The 27,705-nt window shown below is 42.0% G+C and overlaps 1 long non-coding RNA gene across 1 annotated transcript; it reads right to left on the reverse strand.

Moving 5' to 3' along the window:
- LOC148128015 (uncharacterized) lies at positions 1-27,702 on the reverse strand. Its single transcript, XR_015741303.1, has 3 exons — positions 27,529-27,702; positions 1,076-1,144; positions 1-503 (listed from the first exon to the last, which is right to left on the reverse strand). It is a non-coding gene; the product is annotated as an uncharacterized LOC148128015 (long non-coding RNA).
- Positions 27,703-27,705: the final 3 nt, after the last annotated feature.

The following is a 27,705-nucleotide window of genomic DNA, read 5'->3' on the forward strand; positions in this document are numbered from 1 at the left end:
AATTTTTTATTGTCCGGTTTTGCTTTGTTTGGTTTTGTTTTCACCAGGTACATCAGAAATGAATGAGAGGACCCAGCTGGTTGGCCTGTAGTTCACACAGAAGAGGCAGATGCAGAAAAGAGTAAAGCTGCAATTGAGTTAAAGCACCTGTGGCGATGACAGTAGAAGCAGGCATTTGTGACAGATGAATTGCCTGGGCACAATATGCCACCCCTCTTGAACTTCCACCCAGAGCAGATGTCTCAGTTCAATCTTGAGAGCGATGGGTCTGTCCTGAAGACAAATTGCAAGTGTCTTGTGTTGCCGTTTTATTGTATCTCAGAAACACCTTCCCATTTAATTGAGTTCAACAGTGCAATAATCTTGGTCTCATTGTTCGAAGTTATTGCCTGCTCAAAATTCCTGTAATCCACTCAAAGGGTGCTATTGTCCCATTGATATTGCTAGATGATGTGCTAACACAGAATGCCGTTTTCTTAAAAGGTAGCACTTTAGAACTATACCTTTAAAAAAAAGAAGAAGAGGGCATCAGAAAGATGCTGGGTTTTCTTTTTTTGTAGCATGTCCAAAAGGCAGGATGTAATTTTTTTTAAAAAAAAAGAAAATCATGTGCTTGTGATGTCGCATTGAATAGAGGACATAATGGTGTGCAGAGAAGGTTTTGCATGTTATTAATCACTGAATGTTACAGCAGGAGCCCTCTGTTCCTGCCTGAATTCCACACTTTGCTGCAATCATTTTTCTTTATCAGAAGCTGTGATCATTGAATATACCTTGTTAAGATTATGTGTAATATACAGCATTCTGTCCCAATTTCAGGAAATGTAATTGGTTCTAGTGTCATGTAGATGTTTTGGAGAGTTATTGTGAACTGAATAGTAATCAAACTCCCTGGTTTTTTTTTTTAATCTGAACACATTATGGGGTGGTGGAAAAAGCTAACTCTGGAGAAGGCTTTGTTTATTTATTTGGGAAATGTATATAGCCCTGTATCTCACACAGTGAAATCTAGTATTAAAAATATTATGAAACCAATTAAAGTCAATTAAAACAATAAACATAGATAAAAACTAACCATATTGGGCGAATATCACACATAATAAAACTAACAGATGGGCTCACTACCTCCAGGCGATCCGCAGGCCTATTGAAAAAAAGAAAACACAATTTAAGGGCTTTCCAGAAAGCAATAAATGTTGGGTTAATTTGATCTGGGGAAGGATGACGTTCCAGAGGACAAGTGTCAGAGCAGAAAAGGCTCACATCCTGCGTTCCTTCAGACAGAACTTCTTCGCAGATGGGTCCCAGAGTATCAGCATTCCAAGAAAACAAACTCCAACACCAAAACTCCGAGACAGGCATTTTCTCAAAGTTCCGCTTTATTAGAATTGTCATACTGGCAACATCTGGGAAAACCCGAATCTAAGAGTTCCGGGTTTTCCTCCAATAATTACAAATCACAAAATCCATCCCCACACCCATTGCTCCATCACATGGCCCAATCCCCCTCCATTCCCTCTTGAGACATGCCTTAAACCGCTCCTCTTCCAGGTGCAGGAATAACATGACCTTGACTGCAAAGAAGCAGGCTATTATGTCTAACTACAACCACTCTACAAAAATCCCCCCTCCCAATTTCCCAAGCACAGGAATGTGGTAGCATGGAAGTTTCTGGTGCTAATATGGCTTCCAAAGCTGACACAGAGCATGCCTTCCTTGCAGAGCTGATGGGACAAGTAGATTTGATGGAAGGAGAAGAAGGGGCCCCTCAGATAGCATGGACCTATGCCATGTAGGGTTTTAAAGGTCCATTTATTTTTAAACATTTTAAAAAGGAAGCCTATAGGACTGCAATTAAAGTTCCTTCTCTACATTATTCCATGATCCCTCCCCTTCCCCCAATGGTGGTATATTGTCAGTTGCTGACAAAGTGTGCGTATTTTTATATGCGTCTGTGTGTGTATGAAGAAATGAAAGAAAGCTATGTGAGTGGTCTAGCCATTGTTGCATGGTTTAAAGGTCAGTTTTCCATATAGCCTTTCCTTAATTGCCTTCACACGCATCTTGAATGACAGAAGCTAAGGTGGGATGTTAAGAATTGTAAGTGCTGTTGTGTTCTGGTATGCTCTCATCAGTCATACCCTCTGAAATATTTACTGCAGGATGGGATCTGAATATCTGGATCTATTTTCATAATTATATGCTTTTCTTTTACTTGGGAACTTTCTTGATGTACGTTATGTAACTTATTATATGTAACTTATTATAAAAACCTTTAAAGGCCTTTAAAGGTCCAGAATATCCGTGGAATTATCTTGCCCCACTGGAATCAGCTTACCCCAGTAGAGACCTACTACAGACCTCATCGGCCAAGGAATTTCAATTGGTGGGGTCTAGGAGAAAAGCCTATTCTGCCATAGCTCCCACATTTTGTAACATCTTGGCCCAAGATATGAGATCTTCCCCCAGCCTTCTGGCCTTTGGGAAGAGCCTTAAAACTGGCTCTGCCAGTTGCCATGGGTCCCTAATGGAGAGTCAGTTAGGGTAAGAAAATCCCTTTTGCTGCTGAACTACTATGAGTTGTTCTAAACCAATACCAGGGATGGGATTCTACCAGTTCACACCTATTTGCTAGAACCGGTTGTTAACATTCTAAGCAGTTCAGAGAACCGGTTGTTAGTAAAAATTACTGGCCTAATCCTGTAAGGAAGGCAGGAAGGAAACATTCTGGTGTTGCTTACAGAAACTGCCTGTCCGTTAACCCTTATTACATTCTTGGCAGGACTAGACTTCCTGTCTCAGGAACATCTCTGGAGTTTTTTTTCCCCCTCCTTTGCTGGTACTTTGCTTGTGTGGAGTGACCATTCAAAGTTACAATGGCACTGAAAAAAGTGACTTATGACCATTTTTCACACTTACAACTGTTGCAGCATCCCCACAGACTTGAGAGGCCAGACGAGGAGATGCGTGCCTCGATGTGAGTGAAATTGAGTTGGCCACGCCCAGCCAATAACATGACCACCAAGCCACGTCCACCCAGTCACATGATCACCAACCCACGCCCACCAACTAAGCCACACCCACAGAACCAATTGTTAAAAAAATTGAATCCTACCCCTGACCAATTCTATCTATCATTTGAGCTCTGGACAAGGAGTACTGTTTTCTCCCAAGCCTTTGAGGATCTCAGATTTTATTTTGATCCTTGATGTATAGTCTTTATCCCCTTTATGCATTTTCTTTATTCTTTATAAAAGTTGTAACTCAGAGTTCCTTTATTTTGTTTGGTATTCTACATGGCTCCACGCCCCGAGAAGTGGGGGGTGGGGGGTTTCTTCCCCTGAAGGGTGGATTAGACATTTGCTAAATATCATTTCAATTTGTCTTTTCCTTTAATTTTTTTTCTGTGATAATTCATCAGTGAGCTGTGAGCTAATGCATGCCACTGTGTTGATACATGACATATTAGCTGCAAGCAAAAGTATTCTGATCTATTGCTTTTTTATTCAGAACTTGAAGGAAAACGATATTTACACTGGAAGTTCAGTTGTTTTCAGCCTTTCTGGTAGCCTACTCTGTTTAAAAGCCTGCTAGTCAGAAGTTTCATTTGTTGAGCAGTAGCTCCTCATAAAGTCTATGCTTGTGGTGTATAAATCCCAATGTTATTTTTGAGGCCTGGAGGACAGTCACTCTCTAGTTGCCTTGAAATGGAACATTTCTGTGGCTCTTCGGTAAGCATTTTTGGGAGGTTCATTAAAGAGAGGAACATAACTTCCAGTGGCAAGGCAAGGACGAACAGAGGTGCAGAAGCCCGTCCGTGGTTTCAGCTAATCTCTTCCCGTGGTTGGTGTGATCTTTTGAGGGTGCTTGAGTCCCTGAGAGATTTGTGTCAGTGCGAGAAAGACTCAGGCTGCAGTGTGGGGAAGGCAACCCCCCTGCAGCGAAGAGGAGCCCTCCAGAGCCCAACGAGCAAGAAACAGCCTCCTACCAATGGCGTCTCCGAAGTCCGGACTGCCACCGATGTAAAGAAGCAAGTGAGTGACAGTTTGTGAGATCGTTGGGAGAAGAGTGTGGTAGAGAAAATTAGTGGCAGAGAGGAGGATTGGAAAGTCATAGACTTGTATTAGGCTATTACAAGTGTCTGTCTGGAGCCCTAAAAGAAAGCGGCCAAAAGTGGATGCGAGACAAGTGAAAGTGAAAGGGTTTGGCAGACAGAAGAGAGAGTGAGGACAATAATGAGTAAAAAGGGAAATTTATGAGGTTGGGAGGCTAGCGTCTGGAAAGAATCTTGAAGTCGTGGAGGATTCCGACTATCCCATTTGATCTTTATTCTGATAGACTTTATTAAAGCGGAGACGGGAAGAAGATCGAAGTCGACGGAAAAGAGACAGCGCGGCACCATAGGCGATACTTAGAAATCCTGAAATTATCGTAACAATATAACTGATATAATCAATATAAACCACTTAACAGACCTTTGGGAGAATACTGATCTATTTGAGGAGGTGGTTTCATCTGAAGAAAACCAGGACAATTGATCTTAGGAACGTTAAGATAAAAAGTAAAATTGGAAGCTTTCGAATGAGTGGAGATACCCCATAACTGCAGTCATTATTCAGCATTTTTACCTCCCCACTTCTGGTGAGTTTGGAGTGAAAGTTCTTAAATTTGGAAACGGAAAACCAAAATCTTATCTCTAAATTCCTTTTTCCCCTTTTGCCCTTACTCCCCTTTTTCTGTATACATTTGATCAATTTTTTTTCTTCCTTTTTCCTTACTATTTGGCATGATGAATTATCTCTCTTTCTTTATTCTCTCTTTATAATGATTATAAATATGCATATTGAGTAAAGGAATATCGATGTTGTATTAGATTGTTAAATAATTCAACTAATTGATTTAATTGCTTTATTAATAATAGTGATAGTTATATTTTGACTAGACATATAGGGGAAATAGTAAGAACATTAAATATTAGTTACTTAATAAGTATAGGGTTCTATATATTAATATTACAATTTATTGTGTGACCATAATTATGAATGTAATATCGTCTGTGTTTAAGAATATTTAATATTTAAGATAAGGTTAGATAAATACACATATAGATTTATAATATTTAAATATAGTTGGATTTGATATAATATTTATTATATAAATATTTATTACATGAAGTGAAGTATAGAGGTTGAGCACAGACCCCACAAAATTATATATCTGATTTAGAATTTGGATTTAAAATAATATATATATTCCAGTAACCAGTTAAGAACACAGCTACCCAGCATATAGATAGATTAAGTAATTAGATACCGGTCAATCTTAACACAGAGATTATATCACTGAATGTTAATTTGGGATAATATAATTAATATAGTTCAACAACAGAAACAAATAAAAGAAATGACTTCCACAACTACCACAGCTCTGAAAACTGGAAGGAAGGTCACCCCAACATTAACAACTACATTGGCAACAACTTCGCCCATGGCACAAAAAACCATAGAAGAAACATTACCAGTAGAGAAACAAGCCAATATCTCAAATGCCAACATCCAATCAATTTTGCTGACTTTACAGGAATCGATGACGAAGCTTCAAGAAACAATGATGAAAAACCATAACGAGACGAGAGCAGATATCAATGAACTAAAAGAGGAGATGGGGAAATTAAAAGCAGAAATGAAAGCGGACATCTCTAAAGTAGACGACAAAGTTGGAATATTACAGCAGGCCTTGGAGAAAAATGAAGCAACAATAAAAAAGGTAGAGGAAAGGACTGAACGAACTGAAAGGAAATTAGAAAGGGTAGATGAAGAATTAAAGAACGTGAGTAAAGAAATAGAGGACTCACTGGTCTACCTAGAGATGGACAAGGCAGCTACATACTTGAGATTCCAAAATGTAGTGGAATCCAGAGAAGAAGACCTGGAACAACTAATGGCAGAAATACTGGCTGGATTATTGGAAAAGGACAAAGATGACATTTTAAGGGAGTTTGATGAAGTTTATAAGGTTAGCACTAATTATGTGAGATGCCACAAATGCCCAAGAGAAGTCCATATACGATTTACGAGAAGGAGTGTCCGGGATATCATTTATAGAATGTCCAGAGATGGAACAATCACATACAAAGGTAAAGAAATCTTGATTCTCAAACAAATACCAAGAAGAGTAAGAGAACAAAGGCGAGACTACAAGTTCTTAGCAGCTTACTTAAATCAGGAAAGAATTGTATTTAAATGGCTAATCCCAGAAGGGAAGTTGGTGTCTTGGAAAGAAAGGAAAATCAAAATAGATTCCATGGGAAAGGCCCAGGAATTCTATGAGGGGTTGGTGGGTCTGGAAGACCAGAGCAGTAAGGAGGAACTGGAAACAAACTCCCAGGAAGATCACGGTTATTACAAAAATAAAGATGGAACTGTAGGAAATCAAGGAAATACTCATTTACATCAGGAGACAGAAGAAACTACACACCTTCAGGCACAAGGAGAGATCGGAGTCATTACAAGACAAAGAGCAAAACAGAATTAATTAAATGGAAGAAGAAGAAAAACTACTATCAATTAATATAAATGGTTTAAACTCGACGATAAAAAGGAAAAGGATATTAGCTAAACTTGTTGCAGCAATCTTGCTTCCAAATCAGGACACAAGACCACAAAAGGTGGGAGAATACAGGTTTTATTTGTGCAAAGTGTTCAGAGCATTAGCATGGCAAATTCTGAACCCCCAGCTCTTCCTCATCTATTACTTTTATACATATCATGATGTCAGGCTAGGCTGGGTGTTACTTTTACTATATTTTACCAAAAAGGAGAAGTAACATATATGTTAATATAGATAAGCTATAGAGGAAGTGAAAAAAAATACAAAAATACATTTTCCATTACTCAGTTATCTTACACCATTTGTCATTTTCCATGCCCACCCTTTCTCATAGGAACATAGCTGGTTCCCTTAGTTCAGCAACTTTGTGGCATTACATAATTACATAATACATTTATATAAAAAGCAAAGTTCAGACTCAAGGGATTCCTGAGGAATTGTTAAATGTATATATCCTTTACTGGTAATTTTTCATACTGTTAATGTTAAGCACAGCAATAGGAAAGCAGGGACCTTTGCTAAATATAATTTGTTAACCCATACTAAATATAAAATATATGCTTTATATAAAATGAAAATGTACTTTATATGCTCTCTTTCCACCGCTTCATTCCCCCCTTTGAAACTTCACCTTAATCTAGTGATTACTGTGCAGTTTCACACAAAGGGGCTAACTCCTCATAAGCATATACCTGATCATTTACCCAAAGGGCCATAGCCTTCTCAATGGACTTCTTGTCCACTAACAGAGAGAGACTATTGGAAATTGTCTTTACAAAGATAGGGAGGACACATGGTAAAATCACACACCCGGCTGCAATGAGACCAACTAGTGCAACAATTGCCTGAAGACCAGGCAATTTAGGGAACCAAGTTCCAAATATTTCACCAAAATCAAATCCAGTCCATTTTTGTACATGTGCAAGATTCTCTATGCGTCTGGCCCATTGCTCAATGATTTCACACACATCATCAAACTCCAGGCAACAATTAGTAAAATTAAATTTGCCACATACACCTCCTTCAGCTGCCAAGAGATAGTCCAAAACCAGGCAGTTTTGATAGACTGCATCCCTAAATTTCCTCTGCTGGGCAGCTAAAGTACGCAAAGATTGAGCAGTTTCATTGGCAATCAGTTCCACAACCGCTTGGAGTCTAATAATGCGGTTGAACATGTATATTGGGATACGGTAACCCCAAGTGCCATCAGCTGCCCAAGTAGCTGGCCCATAATAATGAATTATTCATTCCGGGGGCCACTCATCATCCGCCCAGTCCCCTATTTTGTAATCCGCCTTTAGCTGCCTGCTTTGCCATTGATCAGCGTTCATGACTTGAGGTATGTTCAAGGGTAGCATAAAGAAAGAAGGGTTAATAATTCCTAAAGTGCATGCACCTTTCCAGTTAGAGGGGAGGGTACTATAGGCCACATCACCACATATCAATGTACCCCTGGAGGGGCCACAGTAATGTTATACAGAAAATAGTCCACCCAAAATTGGTTGGTACGATTGGGCCAGTATTCCCAAGTGTTAGTAGTACAGTTCCATTCATGAGCTTCCAGGCACTCTGTTTCTCCTACAGAAGGCCCTGTGCCCTTCGTGTTGACTAAACACCATTGGGCTACAATGGGGTCAGTTAACTCCCATCTAGAGAACGGCTGGTGCTTTGGCATTGCCGACAGGTTGTAAGCAATTGAATAATTCCATTCCTGTGCTGCCCACGGCCATTGGTCCCCAATTTTTGTACCCCCACAGATGTAACAGTTACTGATGTTAAGTGTGTGAGCTATGGTGGAAGCTAGCTCCAGGAAAAGGTTTCATGCCCCCTGCGATGGTTGGAACTTTATGTCTACCTCCTGCCAGAATTCAGAAAAATACCTATAATTAGGCTTAGCAGGATGTTTTTGAGTTTCTATAGACAGGTGGATAAGACCTCCTGGATCAGTACCTTTTGCATATACTCTAACCCCCATTACCGGTCCAAACCACTTAACCCAATACTGCAGGTTAGGTATGGTAATGTTGACCCAATTACAATTGTATAGTGTACAAGATTTTGATTGCATTATCCTTGATACCTGGAGGTGCGTCCCCTGTCCCTTATCTGAATTGTAGGTAGCCCATTCCACACAACCCCAATGCCTGCAGCATAGTTCAGTTGTGGTATAACATTGATGGTGATTGCATTCTAATCCGATTAATGAGCAACCATGTGGGTGACTCTCGGGACAGATGTAGACATCATTTAGTGCATACGTTCTGTGCCAAGATAGGTCGGTACTACAGGAAAATGGGTACATGGCTACCTTGAAAATGTCAAATATGATGGTGGCCGGACTTGTAGGTGACAGTATTCATGTTTGAGAGACAATTGGGCCAGTTACATCACCTCGACTTCTAGCTACTAGTCACGTTTGGGCCGGACTCACCCTGGGGTCATAACATTCATTCTTTTGAGGGCAAATAGAATACCAGGTTCCATTATAACAACAAGGGGTTGCTTTTTCCGCACAAGTATAATGGGTGTGATACACCAAAGTTGTAGTAATTATCCTCCCTTTCACCATAACCTTAAGACATACAGTACAATTGTTAGGGCATGAAAGATCCTTAGCAAGTGGGACCTTTGGTTTTCCCGGTGACTTTCTTATTTTTGTTTTAGGGACAAAAACCTGTGGTTTTTCCAGCCGTACATCATTACTCTTACCATGCTTTGGATCCTTCTTATAGGGTGGGGGATCAGTGGGGGCTCTCCATCTAGGATTATTCCAATAATTAGTTGGCAGGGCTATGTCATCCACATAAAATAATATACCTTCCTTTCCAATACACCGTTTAACTATTGTTGTCACTTTGATTATACCTGTAGGCTGTGCATATGACTCGTGTTGACATGAGGTCAGATTAAATAGCATACAAGAGGACGGTTTACCAATTCTGTACTTGAGGGCTCCTTTACTATCTTTGCATTGATCACACCGATCAATCGTAGGCCCCACCTGTACTGAATGCACAGAATGTTTTGCATTCCGAGGGATGTGTACATGTTTAAGTGGTACCCAGGGAGTACGGAGAAGATGACATCTTATTGTATTGTTATATACGCACTGCCAATACCTAGTTCCCTCATGTTCACATTGCAGAAGGTTGGTGGTGGAACAATTAGGAAACCTGGTTACACTATAAGTAAAATGTCTTCCTGTGGGCCGTACCATAAAACATTTGTCACATGACCTAATCTCTTTGCCATCTTCTAGAGGTGGGGGTTCCTCATCCTCAGAGGGGTCTGGTGAGTATCATTCATCTACTGCATCCTCATCCAGGGGTATTTCCTTATTCATGCTACTCTTCTTATGCATTAATACTTCATATAGGTATAGAGAGTTAATGGCAACACTAACTACCAGCAAAATAGTTACAAGCCATACGGAAGGCATAAGACCCCTGCGGATGCATGAAGTTTCCCTCAACCTCTCGTTAGCCTCCATACTATCACCAATTCCCCCTTTCCAAAGACTGTTAGGCTCTAGTGTTTCCTAACTCGTGACCTGAGTTTCCAAGGGAGGTCCGTGCAATGGGTGTTAGCTTCCGGAGTAACGCCTGCAAGGGCCTGATGTTTCCTGTCTCCCCTTGGTAGAGGGACGGCTTCTGGTGTGTCACCACAAGGGGAGATATTCCTCTTCTCCTTTCGCAGAGTTACTTTTAATGGGTGATCCTGGTGGGATTCCACTTTCCAACAGGTAGGGGCTGCTAATTTAACTCATGAATAAAATTTAACTCATAATAAAATTTAACTCATAATAAAATCCATGATTTTATTTCTGCCACCTTAACGGCAAGGGGAGAACACATTACAACAGTGTAGGGCCCTTTCCACTTCGGACTCAAGGTTTCCCGTTTCCAATCCTTAACCCAGACCTCTTGTCCCGGGTTTATATTATGTGGAGAGGCCACCAATACATGGGGTTTACAAGTTAATACATATCACTGTAATTTATGGACTATATAATTAAGGGTCTGAAGTTGTTGCAATCTAATGGTATCAGAGATTTGTACATTATTTTGAATATTCAAGCAAACTAAATTGGGGACTCGGCCATATAATAACTCAAATGGGGAGAGCAAGATGTCCTTTCAAGGGGCACACCTAATAGCAACTAGAGCCAGACTCAGAGCATCTGTCCACTTAAGATGAGTTTCCTGACATATTTTGGCAAGCTTTTCCTTAACAGTTCTATTAACTCTTTCCACCCTGCCTCCAGAAGGAGCATGAAAACTACAATGGAGTTTCCAAGTGGTACCCAATACCTTGGCTAATTGTTGAGTAGCCTTATGAATAAACTCAGGGCCATTCTCTGATGAAATTCTAGAGGGCAACCCATATCTGGGGATTATAATGTGAAGTAATGCCCTGGCAACTTCAGTGGCCTTTTTAGTACATGTTGGAATGCACTCAGGCCATCCTGTATATGGTTTAGGTTTTCCTAAAGCCCCCTCTTGCCGCTGCAATTTACGTCGTATGTCTAGCGCACTCTGGGAGATAAATGCCATAGTCAGCATTCACGAAAACTCACAGTCAATATGTCCAAACCCTCTCTAGTGTTGCAGGAACCCACTGAGAGCCCAGAAGCATTTTATACTCGTCTTATTGATGCCATCGCATGTACACCCCCATTGATCCCACAGACCCAGAAAATGCGCGAATGCTGACTATGGCATTTATCTCCTAGATGGCGCTAGACATACGACGTAAATTGCAGCGGCAAGAGGGGGCTTTAGGAAAACCCATGAGTGAACTCATGGAAGTAGCAAGGAAAGTCTTTGTGAACAGGGATAAGGAGGAGGAAAGAAAGAAGGACCAAAAAATGCAACGAAAAGCTGAGCTAATGGTGGCAGCCATGATGTGGACCCCGAAGGGCAGGGAATTAGTCTGCTGAGGGGCGGCAGACCAGGGTTAGGACATGATCAGTGCGCCTTCTGTAAGAAGCAAGGACATTGGAAAGGGAGTGTCCTGAAAGGAATAAGGAAGAAAGGCTGGAAGGCAGAGGTAGGCCTTCTCCAAAAGACCTCAGCTTTATAGTAGAGAATGGCCTCAGAAAACCACTGGGAAGGAGCTGGGGAAGGCAAGATAATAGAAGGGGTCTAGGGAGAACTCCTTTAATAGGCCTGGCGGAGGTAGAAGAATGGGACTGAGGCCGACTGGGTTCAGAAAGCCTCCCAGAACCTATGGTCAGGCTAAATGTTGGAGGCAAACCTGTAACTTTCCTGGTAGACACTGGAGCTACATGGTCAGTCCTAACTCAACCCCTAGCACAGGCCTCCCATCATACCATTATGCTGTCTTTCCACCGCTTCAAACTAATCAAACAAAATGCTGATATAATATGCCTACAAGAAACTCATATAAACTGATGAAAAACACTTAGAATGTCCGAAATTAGGGAAGCTATTTACCGCACCAGCAGACAGGGGAAAAAGAAAAGGATTGCAGTATATGTTAAAGAGGATTTGAAAGCAGATTTAATATGGTCAGATTCTGAGGGAAGAACTCTGGTTTTGCAGATCTGGATTAATGCTATCCCAATTCTCTTAGTGGTAATTTACACCCCGAACGGAGATCAAAAAGAGTTTTTTAAGCATCTTTATGGAAAAATAGTAGGATTGGAAAAAAGAAATATTTGTATCATGGGAGACGTCAATTCTATTGCTGATGATCAAAAAGACCACAGTAATGGGGAGAAGAATAACGGGGGGAAAAGAGAGCTTCCCAAGATTTGCAGGGAAATGATGAAGGAGTTAAATTTGACTGATATATGGAGAAGATTACACCCCGAGAAAAAACAATTCACATTCTACTCAAATCCCCATCAAATATGGACACAAATTGACATGGCATGGATGAATGGGGAAATAGCAAATGAGATAAAAGAGATTGAAATTTTACCTAATGAATGGGCAGATCATAATCCAATTCAGATAATATGGAAGGGTAGGGAAAAACCAAAGAAAAGATGGACATTAAATAATCAATTAATAAGAGAAAAAGAATATACTAACAAACTCAAGGAGGAATTAAATTATTTCTTAATGGAAAAAGATAATGGAATAACTACGAAACAAAACATTTGGGATACAATGAAGGCAGTAATAAGAGGTATAACAATCTTTTATAATGCCAAGAGGAATAAGGAAAAATATGCCCAGCAAAATAAATTACAACAAAAAATTAAGGAACTAGAAAAATTACAGAGTACCTCAAAGGATTCAAAATTGCAAAATCAGATAATGATAGCTAAACATAAATTGAATTTAATTGAACAAGAGAAAATGATTATAAATTTGAATCTGACTAGACAAACTTATTTTGAGCATGCTAATAAGCCAGGAATATGGCTATCTTATAAACTAGAAAAAAGGAAAGAAAAGAGATTGATATATCAGCTAATAGATGAAAAGGGGGATATACAGCAGGAGATAGAACGAAAAAAAGAAATTGCTCATAAGTATTTTGAAGATTTATATAAAAAGGAAGATGTTAATGAGGATAGAATAAGAAACTATTTAGATCAAGTGAAGGATAAAGCAATTGGGGAAGAAATGGTAGAACTATTAAACAAAGACATCACTTGGTTGGAATTGAAATCAGCAATAGAGAACCAGAAAAACAAAAACCCCTGGGCCCAGATGGGATTCCAGGGGAGCTGTACAAGGCAATTGCAGAACAAATTGGACCTCTTATGGTGGAAGTTTTTAATGATGTCTTATTGGCAGCCAGGATGCCAGACTCATGGAGGGGGGCATTGATTTCGCTGATCCCGAAGGAGAATTCGGATCCCCAATATATAAACAATTATAGGCCGATTTCACTGTTAAACACCGACTACAAAATATTTACTTTTATTATAGCAAGCAGACTAAAAAGAATGCTAAACGCGCATATACATGAAGACCAAAATGGATTTCTCCCGACCAGACAAATTTGGAACAATTTAAGAATAGTACTAGATGTCTTAGAATTTTATGAAGCTCACCCCTAAAAACAAATTGTACTTATGTTTTTAGATGCAGAGAAGGCCTTCGACAATTTAAATTGGCAATTTTTAATCCAAAAAATTTATAATATGAATTTAGGCACCGAATTTGAAAATATTATAACAACTATTTATGATACACAACAAGCTAATATTATAATAAACGGGGAATATACCCACTCAATGAAAATAGAAAAAGGAATCAGACAGGGCTGCCCACTCTCACCCCTGCTCTTCATATTATCATTAGAATCATTATTAATGCGAATTAGACAGAACCCAGATATAAAAGGATTAATGGTTAAGAAAGAAGAATATAAGTTGCAAGCATTTGCGGACGATATGATTTTTTTCATTGAGGAACCAATAGAAAGAGGACAATTTAGAGCAGTAGCAGGACTCAAAATTAATAGGAAGAAAACTAAATTAATGACTAAAAATTTAACAGAAAAACAGAAAATAGAGTTAGAAGAAGTTATGGAAATACAAGTGACAAAGAAAGCTAAATACTTAGGAATATGGTTGACAGCACATTGTAAGACACTCAAGGGAAATAATTATGATAAATTGATGCAACAGGTAAAGAAGGATTTAGAAAAATGGGGTAAGCTGCAACTTTCATTATTAGGCAGGATCGCTGCCATTAAAATGAATATTCTTCCTAAATTTCTATATCTATTTCAGACGATCCCAATTAAAGTACACAATTTTTTTTTGAAGAACTCAACAAAATAACTGTTAAATTTATTTGGCAAGGGAAAAAACCTAGAATAAATTTAAAGGCAATGCAGGATATGAAGAGCAGTGGAGGACTGGCACTTCCAAATTGGAAGTTGTATTATATTGCTGCCTCTTTAGTATGGTTGAAGGAATGGGTGGATTTAACTAAAAAGAGAATATTATTTTTAGAAGGCCATGATTTGCAAAGGGGGTGGCATGCTTTTTTATGGGATGTAGGGAAAACTAGTCAGAAATATTTCCACAGTCATCTAAACAGAGACTCATTAACTAATTGGATGAAAATACGGAAAAACCACTATTTAAAAGTACCAATCTGGATTTCAACAATGGAGGTGATGATCCACCCCAATAATCTGGATATCACTAAAATGATTAAATATAAGAACCTATTGGATACACAAGGAAATTTGAAATCGCGGCAAGAACTTCAAGAGCGAGGACAAAAAATTGATCAGTGAGCATACCTTCAAATTCAAAGTAGATATAAACAGGACAAGAAAGAATTCGGAATCAACAACAAGCTCCAGCAATTAGATAAAATTTTATTAGGATCAGGCAAAAAAAAATATAACAAAATTTTATAATTATTTATTAGAAGTCAAATTAGAAGAAGAAATTGTAAAAGGGAACATGATTGCCTGGAGTAGGAATGTAGGACGTAGTATCACCTTAACAGAATGGGAAAAGGTCTGGGATAGAAACAATAAGATTACAAAGTCGGTAGCATATAAAGAAAATGCCTATAAAATGTTTTATAGATGGCACCTTCCTCCTTCGAGATTAGCGAAGATGCACCCCAATATGAATTGCTGGAAATGCAAAAAAAAAAAGAGGGAACTTTTTTTCATATGTGGTGGTCCTGTACAGAAGCTCAAAAATATTGGCAGAAAATTAGAATTTGGCTGGAAGAAATGACAAGAGAGCAGATCGAATACAAACCAGAGTCCTTTTTGTTAGGTATCTTTGACAAACAAATATCAAAAAAAGCGAAATACATAATAATACACATTTTGACAGCGGCCAGATTAGCTTTTGCCCAATGTTGGAAACAGCCTCAGGTTCCATCAGAGGAAACGATCATTCAAAAAATTTCAAGTTGTGCAGAAATGGACAAATTAACTTTGGCACTAAAAAATAAAGACACCTCAATATACTACAATAGCTGGAACTGCTGGTACAAATGGATAGACCAAAGATAGACTTTACACTATAAGGCAAAAGAGAATAGGATAAACCCATAGTAGTGATATACAGTTATATGTAAGGATTAGGTGTGTGTATATGGCATAAATTAAGGGTTTTAAAAAAAAGAGATCTTACAAACTGTTGAAGATGAGAATGTTTTTAATTGTTTTCTATTTTTTCTTTCTATTTTCTTCTTTTTTTCCTTTCTTTTCTTTCATTTCTGTATGTTGTTGGTTTGTTTTAATTGTAAAATTAATAAAATTTATTTATAAAAAAAATAAAAAATAAAGAGAGGAACATACTGTGGCCAAAAAGATGCTTACTTGAAAGAACTGGGCTGCTGCAATATCCCTGTAGAAAAAGAGAGATTGTCAGATTATCCACATGTATCCTGTATAGCTGGGGGGAATTTTTTTGCAAGCAGATGTCAAGAACTGGGAGCTGTAGGATTCCATTGTGCTTATGGCTGCTAATGTTGCCTTCATGGACTCTTGGGTTGGGCTCATCTTTTAATCACTTTGGATTTTATTTGTTATTTAATTCTTTGGCTTTCTTTAATGGTTGAATTTTTCAGAAGTTTTATTGAAGTCAGAGTGAATTTCCTTCAAACCTATAAGGAGGCCCCAAATATAGTTTAATTATAGTTTATATTTTTGGAACATAGAGCAAAAGGGTGGTTGTTGTTGGAGTTAGAAAGTTTTATATGGTTAAGGGCTCAGGTGGACTTGATCTAAGGCTTTGTACAGTAAATAATTGAAAAGATCCTCTCCCATGAGAACACACAAGAAGACCTCCAAGTTCCCTTCTATATATTGTTCCATATACTACAGAATAGAGTTAGAAGGGACCTTGGAGGTTTTCTAGTATACCATTTCAGACAAGTGGCTGTCCAGTCTCTTCTTAAAAACCTCCAGTGATGGAACAACCACAACTTCTAAGGCAACCTCTTCCACTAGTTAATTGTTCTCAATGTTAGGAAGTTTCTCTTTAATTCTAGATTGCTTCTCTTCTTGATTAGTTATACTATGCAATACCGTGTTTCTCACAAAATAAGGCCTAGCCATTTTTTTGGGGGGGTGACTTAATTTCCTCCCCCACCTAGAGCGGCCCATACGCACGTACCTCTCCATGAGGCCATTTTTATCAGCCAACGAAAGCTCCCCAAAGGCAGAGTCCCCAGCCACTTCAGGGTGAGGCATGGCTTCCCGTGTCCCCTCGCCATTAGGCAGTGTCTTTTGGGTGATGGAAGCTCCCCAAGGGCAATCACCAACCACTTTGATCGGCCAGCAGAAGCGGTCTCGGGGCAAGTGCACACGCACACTCCCCTCATTGCGAGGCCGTTTCTATCGGCCGATTGAAGTGGCTGGTGACTGCCCTTGGGGAGCTTCCATCACCCGAAAGACACTGCCTAATGGTCAGGCGACACGGGCAGCCATGCCTTGCCCCAAAGCGGCTGGGGACTCTGCCTTCAAAGGAGCTTTTGGCGGCCGATAGAAACAGCTTCGCGGCGAGGGGAGTGTGCGTGTGTGCTTGCCCTGAGGCCTCTTCTACTGGCTGATCGAAGTGGCTGGTGATTGCCCTTGGGGAGCTTCTATTGCCCGAAAGACACTGCCTAATGGCGAGGGGACACGGGCAGCCATGCTTCACCCCAGAGTGACTGGGGACTCTGCCTTTGGGGAGCTTCTATCGGCTGATGTTCTATCAGTAGATCGGGGTATTCTAGCCTAGGCTACCTGCAGGGAACTCCTAAAGGCAAGCTTTCTCCCTACCCCCGCCCTTTCCCCCCATTTCTCTTCACCTCATCTAGTTCTAACGAACTATGTGAGAAATGGCAGGGAAATGCATGGATTAAATAGGCCTAAATTTGGGGGGTGGGGCTTAATTTCACCTCATGCCTAGAAATCATGCTGGGCCTTCCTATAGGTGGAGGCCGTATTGTTGGAGAAACACGATATGTATATATCTATATATGTATGTATATGTAGATAGATAGATAGATAGATAGATAGATAGATAGATAGATAGATAGATAGATAGAGATAATTTATACAGTATATTATATATCAGTGGTGGGATTCAAATTATTTTACTACCTGTTCTGTGGGCGTGGGCTTGGTGGGCATGGCACGAGAAGGAAACTGTAAAATCTCCAGTCAGAGGTAGTATTTGCCTGTTCTCCAAACTACTCGAAATTTCTGCTTCCGGTTCTCCAGAACTGGTCAGAACCTGCTGAATACCACCTCTGTTATATATGCTATACATTAATTATATATTCAACACAGAGATATATGTGTGAGTGTGTATATGTTTGTACATGTACACAAACACATACACACATATATCTATATATCTATGTATCTATATCTCTATGTATCTATATCTCTATCTATCTATCTATCTATCTATCTATCTATCTATCTATCTATCTATCATCTATCTACACACACACACACACACACACACACACACACACACACACACCCCTATTCTTTTTAATGCATTTTTATTCCATAACTGTATAAGTTGTATTTGTATAATACAATATTTAATAATATTTTTGTGGGGGACAAAAACCAGTATTACTGCATAAATGATACCCCTACATTTACTTTACCTGCCCTTTTGCCAGATCAACAATAATTCCCAGCTTCTGAATGAATGTCAAAAAGCGAAATCTGAGTCATATGTCCCTGGAGAACATGAGCTTCAAGTTGTTTGTTTCCTAAGAAAATTGTCTCGCTCTCATTTTCAAGCACCAGTTCTCTTCCTCTCTGGCAAAAATTATAATTCATTATAACTGTTCTGTGGTCCAAAACAATTCTCAGCATACTAATGGCTGTTTTATTATGAAATAAAGCCCACAGGGCTTGTATCCTGAAATTATGTTACCAGCATTTTAATCTCAAGATCACAATCTGCCACAGACCTGTAAGGCTGAAAACAAAATAGAAATAGTGACCCAACTGATAACTCCTGGCTTGTATTGGAACAGAAAAGCAAATATGTAAGTCGCAGGTGAAGAAAGTACAATGTGGCATTGAAAGCTGCCTATGATATACTAGTTGTCTCATAAGAAATTTCTACATTTTCATATTGATTAGGTCTGCATACAACCCCATGAGAAACTTTGGTGCCAGTTGCTGGAAGGGGAGTTGATAAGAATCTGAACTGTGAGAAGAAGAATTGTTATGTCCTGAGGACTCTAGGAGTTCTCACTCAGGTCCATCCACTTTGCGGGGGCGTTCTCCCCTTCACTCATTGGTTGGTTCTCCCCAGCAGCCAGCTATAAAAGCAGGCTGCGGGGTCCAACCCGTTGCTGATCGCTGCGAGCCAGTTCCAGGCGTGGCAAGCACGGTCAGCCCTTTATTGTTATAATAAAGTATTGTTGCACTCATGCTCTGGTTCAGCCTCTCTTTTCCCAAACTTAACACTGGCGACGAGGATGGGATGGCTACCAGAAGCACCATGCAACCGCTGAGTCACTAGCCGCCGATCCGCAGCCAGAGAGAAAGATCGGCCGGCGATAAGAGCAACGCTGATCCGCAGCCAGAGAGAGCGGTCAGCAAGCAAAAAGAGCAAACAAAAAGAGCAAACGCTGGTCCGCTGACAGAGAAAGCGGCCAGCAAGCAATAGAAGCGAACACTGATCCGCAGCCAGAGAGAGCGGTCAGAACGAAAGTTAGAAGCATCTGTAGCCGCTTGTTAGCCCAGCTACAGGGAAAGTGAAGCGCTGCGAGCCGCAGCCGCTCATTGTTTAGGCGCGAAATTCAAACGGCTGTCATTTGAATTTCAAACCTAAAAGGCACAGCACGGTGCTGTAGTCAAGTCACTGACGCCCACACAGGCGCGAATTCAAACGCCGCCAATGGCTGACGGCCAAACGTGGCTAACCCAGAGAGAGAGAGAGGATTGCGAAAAGCCTCTCCAGAGCTGAAATCACTTGCCTGCCACAGGCACTAGAACATTTTTTCTGCTGCCCCAGAGAGATTTTGTCCACAGGTTGTTCTACCGGCCCCAGCACCATGAATTCCAATCCAGTCTTCCCAGCGTTCAAACCGGATGAGGAGAAGTGGGAATCATACAAGAACCGTTTTACCCATTATATCGATGCAATTGGGCTGGCTGATGCTGGAGAGCATCGGAAAAAATCGTATTTCCTGATCTACTGTGGAGCCATCGTCTTCGACACTGCCACAGCCCTCGTAGCTCCACGTGAGTTGAAAAACGTTCCTTGGTCAGAGCTACTTGAAATCCTCACTAACCACTATTCTCCCAGGCCCTCACAGATTGCCAGGAGATTCACCTTCCGTATGAGGAAGCAAGCGGACAAGGAGACCATCAATCAGTATATGGCCGCCCTCAGAACAGCAGCATTGCATTGTGGGTTTGGAACCTACCTGGAGGACATGCTCCTCGATCAACTAGTCTGCGGGGTCAAGGACCTACACCTTCAAAGGCGCCTCCTCGCGAAAAAAGACCTCAATCTCGCACAAGCAGTCGAGGAGGCCTTAGCAGCAGAACTGGCAGCGCACTCAGCCACCGAAATCCATGGCCCGACTGCCAAGCTGACATCAATTCCAGTCCACTCCGAGGAGGTGGTAGCAGAGGAATCCCTGAGTGATGAAAACGACGTCCACTGCCTCTCCAACGACAGACGGCCGCAGGTAGGAGCCAAACAAGAAAACATCGGTCCACCCAAGCACATCACCCTGTGCCTAGCCTGTGGTGGATCTCATCTGAGGGCCACCTGCAAGTTCAAAGGAGCCACCTGCAATAACTGCCATAAAAGGGGCACATCGCGAGAGTCTGCCAAGCCCCTCAAAGCTCAACACAAAGGCACCCCCCCTTCTCACACTCGGGGCCGCAGAGGCAAGTATTGAACTGTCGCACTCACCACCATGCCAAGCACACTTGCCACACTGTTAGTAAAATCTCTCTCTCCGTTTCCTTAGAAGGTAAACCGTGCCGCATGGAGGTTGACACAGGGTCAGTGCTCTCAATTATCTCGTGGAACACCCTCAAGAGGCTCCAGCCCAGCCTGTCCACTAGCCGGCTCCAGAAGTGCCAGTTTAGCCTGAAGGACTACCAGGGGAAGACCATTCCTGTAATCGGCAGAGGCAAGTTCCTTGTCAATTTTAGAGCTTTTAAAGGTCACCTACCTCTAGTGGTAGTTAACGGCAATCTCCCTACATTATTGGGGCTCGATTGGTTTCCCCATCTCGGCCTAGGGCTAACAGGAGTCCATGCTGTCTCAACCTCAGACACTGACTCCTTATTCGCTGATTACTCAGATATATTCAGCGATGAGTTGGGGTGTTATAACGGTACCCCTATATCATTCTCAGTCGACCCCCAGGCAGTCCCAATCAGGCTAAAACCGCGTAGGGTACCATTCGCTATTCGGCCAAAACTAGATGCTGAATTGGATAAACTATTAAAACAAGGGGCCATTGAGCCAACAGATTTCGCCAAATGGGAGACGCCCATTGTCACACCCCTCAAAAAAGACGGTAACCTGAGAATTTGCTCGGACTACAAGACCACAATCAATAAGTTTCTACAAGTTAGCGCTTACCCAGTGCCCGTCATTCAGCATTTATTACATACTTTTGAACCTGGCAGCATTTTTGCCAAATTGGACATGTCTCAAGCGTATCAACAGTTCCCTGTTGACAACCAAAACAGCGGAACTCCAGACCATTGTCACTCACAGGGGTGCTTTCAGATGCAAGCGTCTCCAATTTGGCGTAAGTGTTGCCCCAGGTATCTTTCAATCCCTCATGGGCGGATTTTACAGGGCCTCCCTGGAGTAGTACCCTACTTCGACGACATCTTAGTCTCGGCCAGGGACAGACCCCAACTCTTCCAGAGAGTTCGAGCAGTGTTAGAGAGGTTCAGACAGCATGGCCTCAAATTTAAAAAAGAAAAATGCGCCATTGCCACTAGACAGGTGGACTTTCTGGGTTATAAAATTGACGCCTCAGGCATTCACCCCCTGGAGTCCAAGGTTAAGGCAATTCACGAGGCACCCACTCCAACCTCCAAAACTGAACTACAGGCCTTCTTGGGGCTATTGAACTTTTACACGTCCTTCTTGCCCCATAAAGCATCAGTAGCTGAACCCCTACACAGATTACTGGATAAAAAGTCACCTTGGCACTGGGGGCACAAAGAAGACCATGCTTTTCACGCCGTCAAATCACTACTCACGTCAGAGGCGGTACTTATTCAATTCGACCCCAACCTTCCTTTAGTGCTGGCAGCAGACGCATCCCCCTTTGGAATTGGGGCAGTATTAAGCCACAGGCTTCCCAATGGCGCCGAGGCTCCCATTGCCTTTTTCTCCAGGACGCTCTCTGCAACAGAGCGTAATTACAGCCAGATTGATAAGGAAGCTCTAGCAGCTGTTGCAGCAGTGAAAAAATTTCACGAATTTCTCTTTGGCCATTTTTTCGAGCTGGTCACAGACCACAAGCCCCTCCTGGGTCTACTAGCTGGGGACAAACAGACCCCTCAAGTCCTTTCTCCTAGGATGACGAGATGGACCCTCTTCCTAGCAGCCTACTCCTACAGACTCATACACCGCCCAGGTAAAACATTGTCCCACGCTGACGCTCTCAGCCGCTGTCCCTTGCCGGCTCCGGCTGAAGACCCTGCTCCTGTCCACGCGATTTTTGAGGTCACCCAATTGGACCTCCCCATCACTGCCCTTGACATTGCTGCTAAAACCAAGGCAGACAAAACGCTCGCCCAGGTGCTCGACTGGGTGAGGAGGGGGTGGCCGGGTGGCAATGTTGAAACCAAATTCACACCTTTCAAGACCTGCATGCAGGAATTGTCCAGTTTGCAGGGCTGTCTACTGTGGGGCACTCGAGTGGTCATCCTGACCTCACTGCGTACCCGAGTTCTGGAGGCGTTGCACGAGGGACACCCGGGCATCGTGAGAATGAAGGCATTAGCACGCAGCTACGTGTGGTGGCCGGGCCTCGACGAGGACATCGCTAGATGGGTAAGCTCCTGCAACCCCTGCCAGGAATCCCGTCCAGCTCCTCCTATTGCCACCCCTACTAAATGGGAGAGCGCCAGCGCTCCGTGGTCCAGAATTCACATCGACCTGGCCGGCCCCTTGCATGGGAAGATGTTTCTAGTGGTCGTGGACGCCTATTCTAAATGGATTGACGTAGCACAGCTATACACGACCACCACACAAGCAATCACCAACGTATTAACACGCCTGTTTGTAACACACGGGCTACCCGACTCCATTGTCTCCGACAATGGCCCACAGTTCGCATCAACCGAGTTCAGCCGTTTCGCTGCCAACCTGGGTATCCGCCACATTTTCACAGCCCCATTTCATCCTGCCAGTAATGGATTGGCTGAAAGGGCCGTCAGGACCACTAAAGAAGCCCTGGCTAGGTTCAGCAAGGATGACTGGCACCACAAACTCTCGCGTTTCCTGATGAGCCAGCATTCAACTCCTTGTTCAGTCACCAACAAGTCCCCAGCTGAGCTCCTGATGGGCAGGCGTCTGAGGACTGTATTGGACAGACTTCACCCACAATACTGCCCTGACTCTCCCCTCGCTTCCTCATTGGGGGTTAGACATTTTATCTTACAGGAGCCAGTATTCGCGAGGAACTTCGCTGGAGACCCCCTGTGGATTCCGGGCGAGATCATGGCCGTCACCGGACCAAGGTCGTATCGGGTCAGACTGGAGGACGGCCGGGTCTGGAGAAGGCACCTGGACCAGCTGTGGAGGCGTCTCAACACCCACACTAGCAGGGACCCAGAATCACAAAGCGACGGGAGGTCTCAGCATCAACCCCACATCCACATCCTTCCCGGCGACCAGGGCACACCAACAGTCATTCCAGAAAGCCCGAACACAGACAGCGGCGCCCAGACGGCGGACCAGCCCGATCCAGTCTACAGGAGCACGTCCCCAGTGACCAACCCTACGAGTCCCGGGCCTGCCCGAACCGAGGGGCACGTTGGTGACACTTACCCGGCTCTGCCTTCCCAGACAGACTCTGAACGGACAGTCAGCGTTCCAGAGCTGCGCCGTTCCGGGCGCCAACATAAACCTCCTGCCTACCTCAAAGACTATGCGTGTTCGCATCTGGGGGGAAGGGGTGTTATGTCCTGAGGACTCTAGGAGTTCTCACTCAGGTCCATCCACTTTGCGGGGGCGTTCTCCCCTTCACTCATTGGTTGGTTCTCCCCAGCAGCCAGCTATAAAAGCAGGCTGCGGGGTCCAACCCGTTGCTGATCGCTGCGAGCCAGTTCCAGGCGTGGCAAGCACGGTCAGCCCTTTATTGTTATAATAAAGTATTGTTGCACTCATGCTCTGGTTCAGCCTCTCTTTTCCCAAACTTAACAAGAATGTAACTCTTTGATTCCTGAAATAAGAAGGAAAATTAGACTCCTATTGTAGGCCTTGCACTCTTTGGGGCACAGTTGCCTCATTTTCTTTGAGGCGGGGGAACTACTGCACCACAGCCCACTACATTAGGACATGCAGAGACTTAAAGGTGTGTAGCTCAACTGTTTTGGCTAAACCTGTTGTGTGTTAAATGATTACAGCTTGTTTTTTCTTACAGGAAATTCTCATTTACTACAGTTGAAGCTCTTGTCACTAGGCAACACAATTATTAAGCAAGACATCAAGTGACCACAATGGATATAAAATCTCACTTCCACCATGGTCATAAAAAAAAATCATCCATGTTTGTTAAACGAGACACCACATAACCATGGCTTGAGATTTGACTGACTGTCAGTGAAATCCATTGCTTCTGCTTGTCACAGGCTAATCCTGACTGTGGGAAGTTATGATGATCATAAATGCCGGATGGTTGCAAAATACACAAATCTCGATCATGGCTCTGGAGTGACACTGCAACAGCCATAAATGTGAGGTTAACCACAGTTACTCTTTCAGCACTGTTGAAATGGTTGGTAAACAGAGCAGCATTAATTGAGGACTAGAATACAGGTAGTCCTTGACTTACAACAGTGCATTTAGTAACCGTTCAAAGTTACAACAGCACTGAAGAAAGTAACTTATGATCATTTTTCACACTTACAACCATTGCAGCTTCCCATAGTCACATGGTCAACATTCAGATGCTTCGCAAGTGGTTCACAGTTATGATGGTTGCAGTTCTGAGATCATGTGATTCCCTTTTGTGACCTTCTGACAAGCAAAGTCAATGGGGAAGCCAGATTCACTTAACAACCATGTTACTAACTTAACAAATGCAATAATTCACTTAACAATGGTGGCAGAAAAAGTGGTAAAATGGGGCAAACTCACTTAACAAATGTTTCATTTAGCAACCCAAATTTGGGGGAGTCAATTGTGGTCGTAACTCAAGGATTACTTGTATTCAAATACTGCCCTAATAACCCATTTATCTTACCTTTTTTTTCTGCTGAATGATGGGTTCCAAGTGTGCTGTAGTACAGATTTTCTACTATGTGCTGTAATTGCTTGCGAAGTTGGCTGCCCATTTAATTTCATCAGAACACTACTATTATCAAATTTCTGTTCTGCATTATAAGCTTCATTCACTGCCTAGAGACATATTGGCAGGCAGTATTGCTTTGTTCGATAATCAGCAGAAGAGGTCTAAATATACAGCTAGAGAAAACGTTTATCAAATTACACATCTCCAAAGAATATTATTTTGTATACATGTTTAGCGTGATTGAGGGTCATAACCAAGCCATTTGTAGGGTACCCTTAATTTTCTTCATTTATAAAACATTATTTAAACTTATAATAAACTTATTATACAGTATAAACATACAAGTAATAAAATTATTACATTTATAAAGCTACTCCACTCCAGGTAGCTCTCGGCATTATATAATGTCAAAAACAATGGAAGCCAAAAAGATAAAAGAACCACAAGTATCTGGGGAAAAAATTCAATAGCATATAATATAAATTTCTGAAGTGGTTCACCATTTATCAGGGTCAGGTTGCAGAACCTTTCTAAAGATAGTCGGATTAGGGGCCATGTAGACCTTTCGGGTGGTTATTCCAAATGACAGGCATTGCTAAGAAAGGTCTGCTTCCTGGTATTGTATCGTGGGCTTCAGTAGGCAAGAACCAGATCTGCATAGCTGCAACAACATTTATTGACCCAAAACTGGAACTGAGGAACTTCAGGCAAATGCCTGTGATTTATATTCTGGGCCCATAGGGTCTTAACCAATCATAATGCTTGAAAAATCCACCCAAATATAAATGTTCAAAGTTTCCCTCCAAAACAGTTGGAATGAACAATGAGGGTCAGCTAAAGGTTAGTTTCACTTTAGCAGGCTTACACAACTGTATACATTCAATACATAACACCTGGGTCCCATGTTATAAAGATAACAGGTTATCTACCATGGTACACTCATGCTCATCAAGAGCATCAGGTGTGGAAAAAAGTCCTAGGGTTACATATTGTGGCTAGGCCTTAAAGGCCAGAATATACTAGAGTGTCAAGCCTACTCTTGATCTTGAATTGTATAGGGCAGGTTAATGACAGTAATTGAGACTGGACTTTCAGTCATTATGCAATGCAATTGTAAAGCATGACTGCATTATTTAGCAATGACAATCCTGGCAGTGCCTACTATCATAGTTAAAGGAGGTGGGGGGGGGGTCATTAAGTTAGGGCATTTCTTGCCAGTTTAACAACCCAAGTCAGTGGCTTGCAGTCAGGCCAACAGGTAAGGCATGTGGCGGCGGCTGGGTGGGAGAGGTATAGAAGGCTGCTAGAACAAAATTGCCAGCACCTGTGCTGCTGCCTTTCCTTTCTACTTTAACCTTTTCCCCAGTGTCAGCATGGCAGAGTTGCCAATAAAGCGGTAACCTTGACACAGGCGTGGAGAATAGAATGGAGGTAGATGTGTTTTGAGCTCTGTGGGAAACAAACAGTAAACAGAATAGCAGCCAAGGCATTTTTTTCTTCAGAAGGAGCGGATGGTTCAAAAGAGAAGAAAAGAAGTATAGTAGCCCAGCAATACAGAGGACAACGTAACAAAGGTGCAAGAATTCTACATGCTGGCCAGTAACAGAAACAGAAAAGAGTGTAGTATATAAATAGAGTAATAGATAACAGTAATAGTAATTGAATAGTAATTGTATAGACGATGATATGTTGAATTGACTATGACTAAGTTAAACATTGTTATAATAGTAATTGAAGAGTAATACTACACTCTTGTTATAGACGTAGCAATAGAATGTAGGAAGCAGTGTGGTGGAATAAAGTCTGGATTCCCAAAAGATAGGGAGTACATTCCAGGGGAGCAAATGTCAGTGACGTTTGGAAGAGACTCAAAAAAGTTCCTTAAGAGCTCTCAGAGGATATGTTTAACCGTCATGGGTGAGCAGTTAATTTTCCCAAGAGGCCACATGAGAAACTGGGACTGTTGTGGAGAGCTGCATACCATCCCCATTGCTGCCATCCTTCTGCCCCTGATGCTGATGGACTAATGCTCCACCCTCTATTGATGCTCTGATGCCCCATCTCTAGCCCACCCCTGCTGCAGATGCCACCAACACCACAGGCCTGGTTGGGCTTATCTGTGGGCTGAATGTGGCCCTCGGGTCATAAAATGCCCAGGTCTGGTGTAAGGAATCAGTTCATTTTGAATAAAATTGGGCGAGGAACAATAAAGGAAACTGTTTAGAAGAAACTCAGAGTGTCTTTCTTGGTTTTTGGAATCTAAAGCCTTCAAATATCACTTTTATGTTTGTTCTTACAAAATAAAACAACTGCCTAACCCTTGTACAGAGATACTAAAAACATACTTGTACGGGGACTGGTGCTTTTATGTTTTCCCCTTTAGTCTGGTTCAATCCAATTTGGTACCGTTTAAAAAAGAACTGTAATAGGAGAGTGGTGGGAGGGGACTAGGGTTTGGGTTGGCTACTGCTGAGTGCAGGACACTTACCAGACTGACTTGTAACTGTTAGAGTTTGCAGCAGAATTCAAGTCCAGAAAACACACAGATGACTGATCCATTAACTTCCTTTTATATAAAATAAGTAAATGTACAATACCAGTAATTCCTTCCTACGTAGAAAGGTCACAAGCAAACACAAGCAGCAGCAGCTCAGAGCAGAACTCA

The sequence above is a fragment of the Pseudonaja textilis genome, chromosome 1 (genome assembly GCF_049901715.1).
Source record: "Pseudonaja textilis isolate UNSWEBS1 chromosome 1, rPseTex1.2, whole genome shotgun sequence".
Lineage (NCBI taxonomy): Eukaryota > Metazoa > Chordata > Lepidosauria > Squamata > Elapidae > Pseudonaja > Pseudonaja textilis.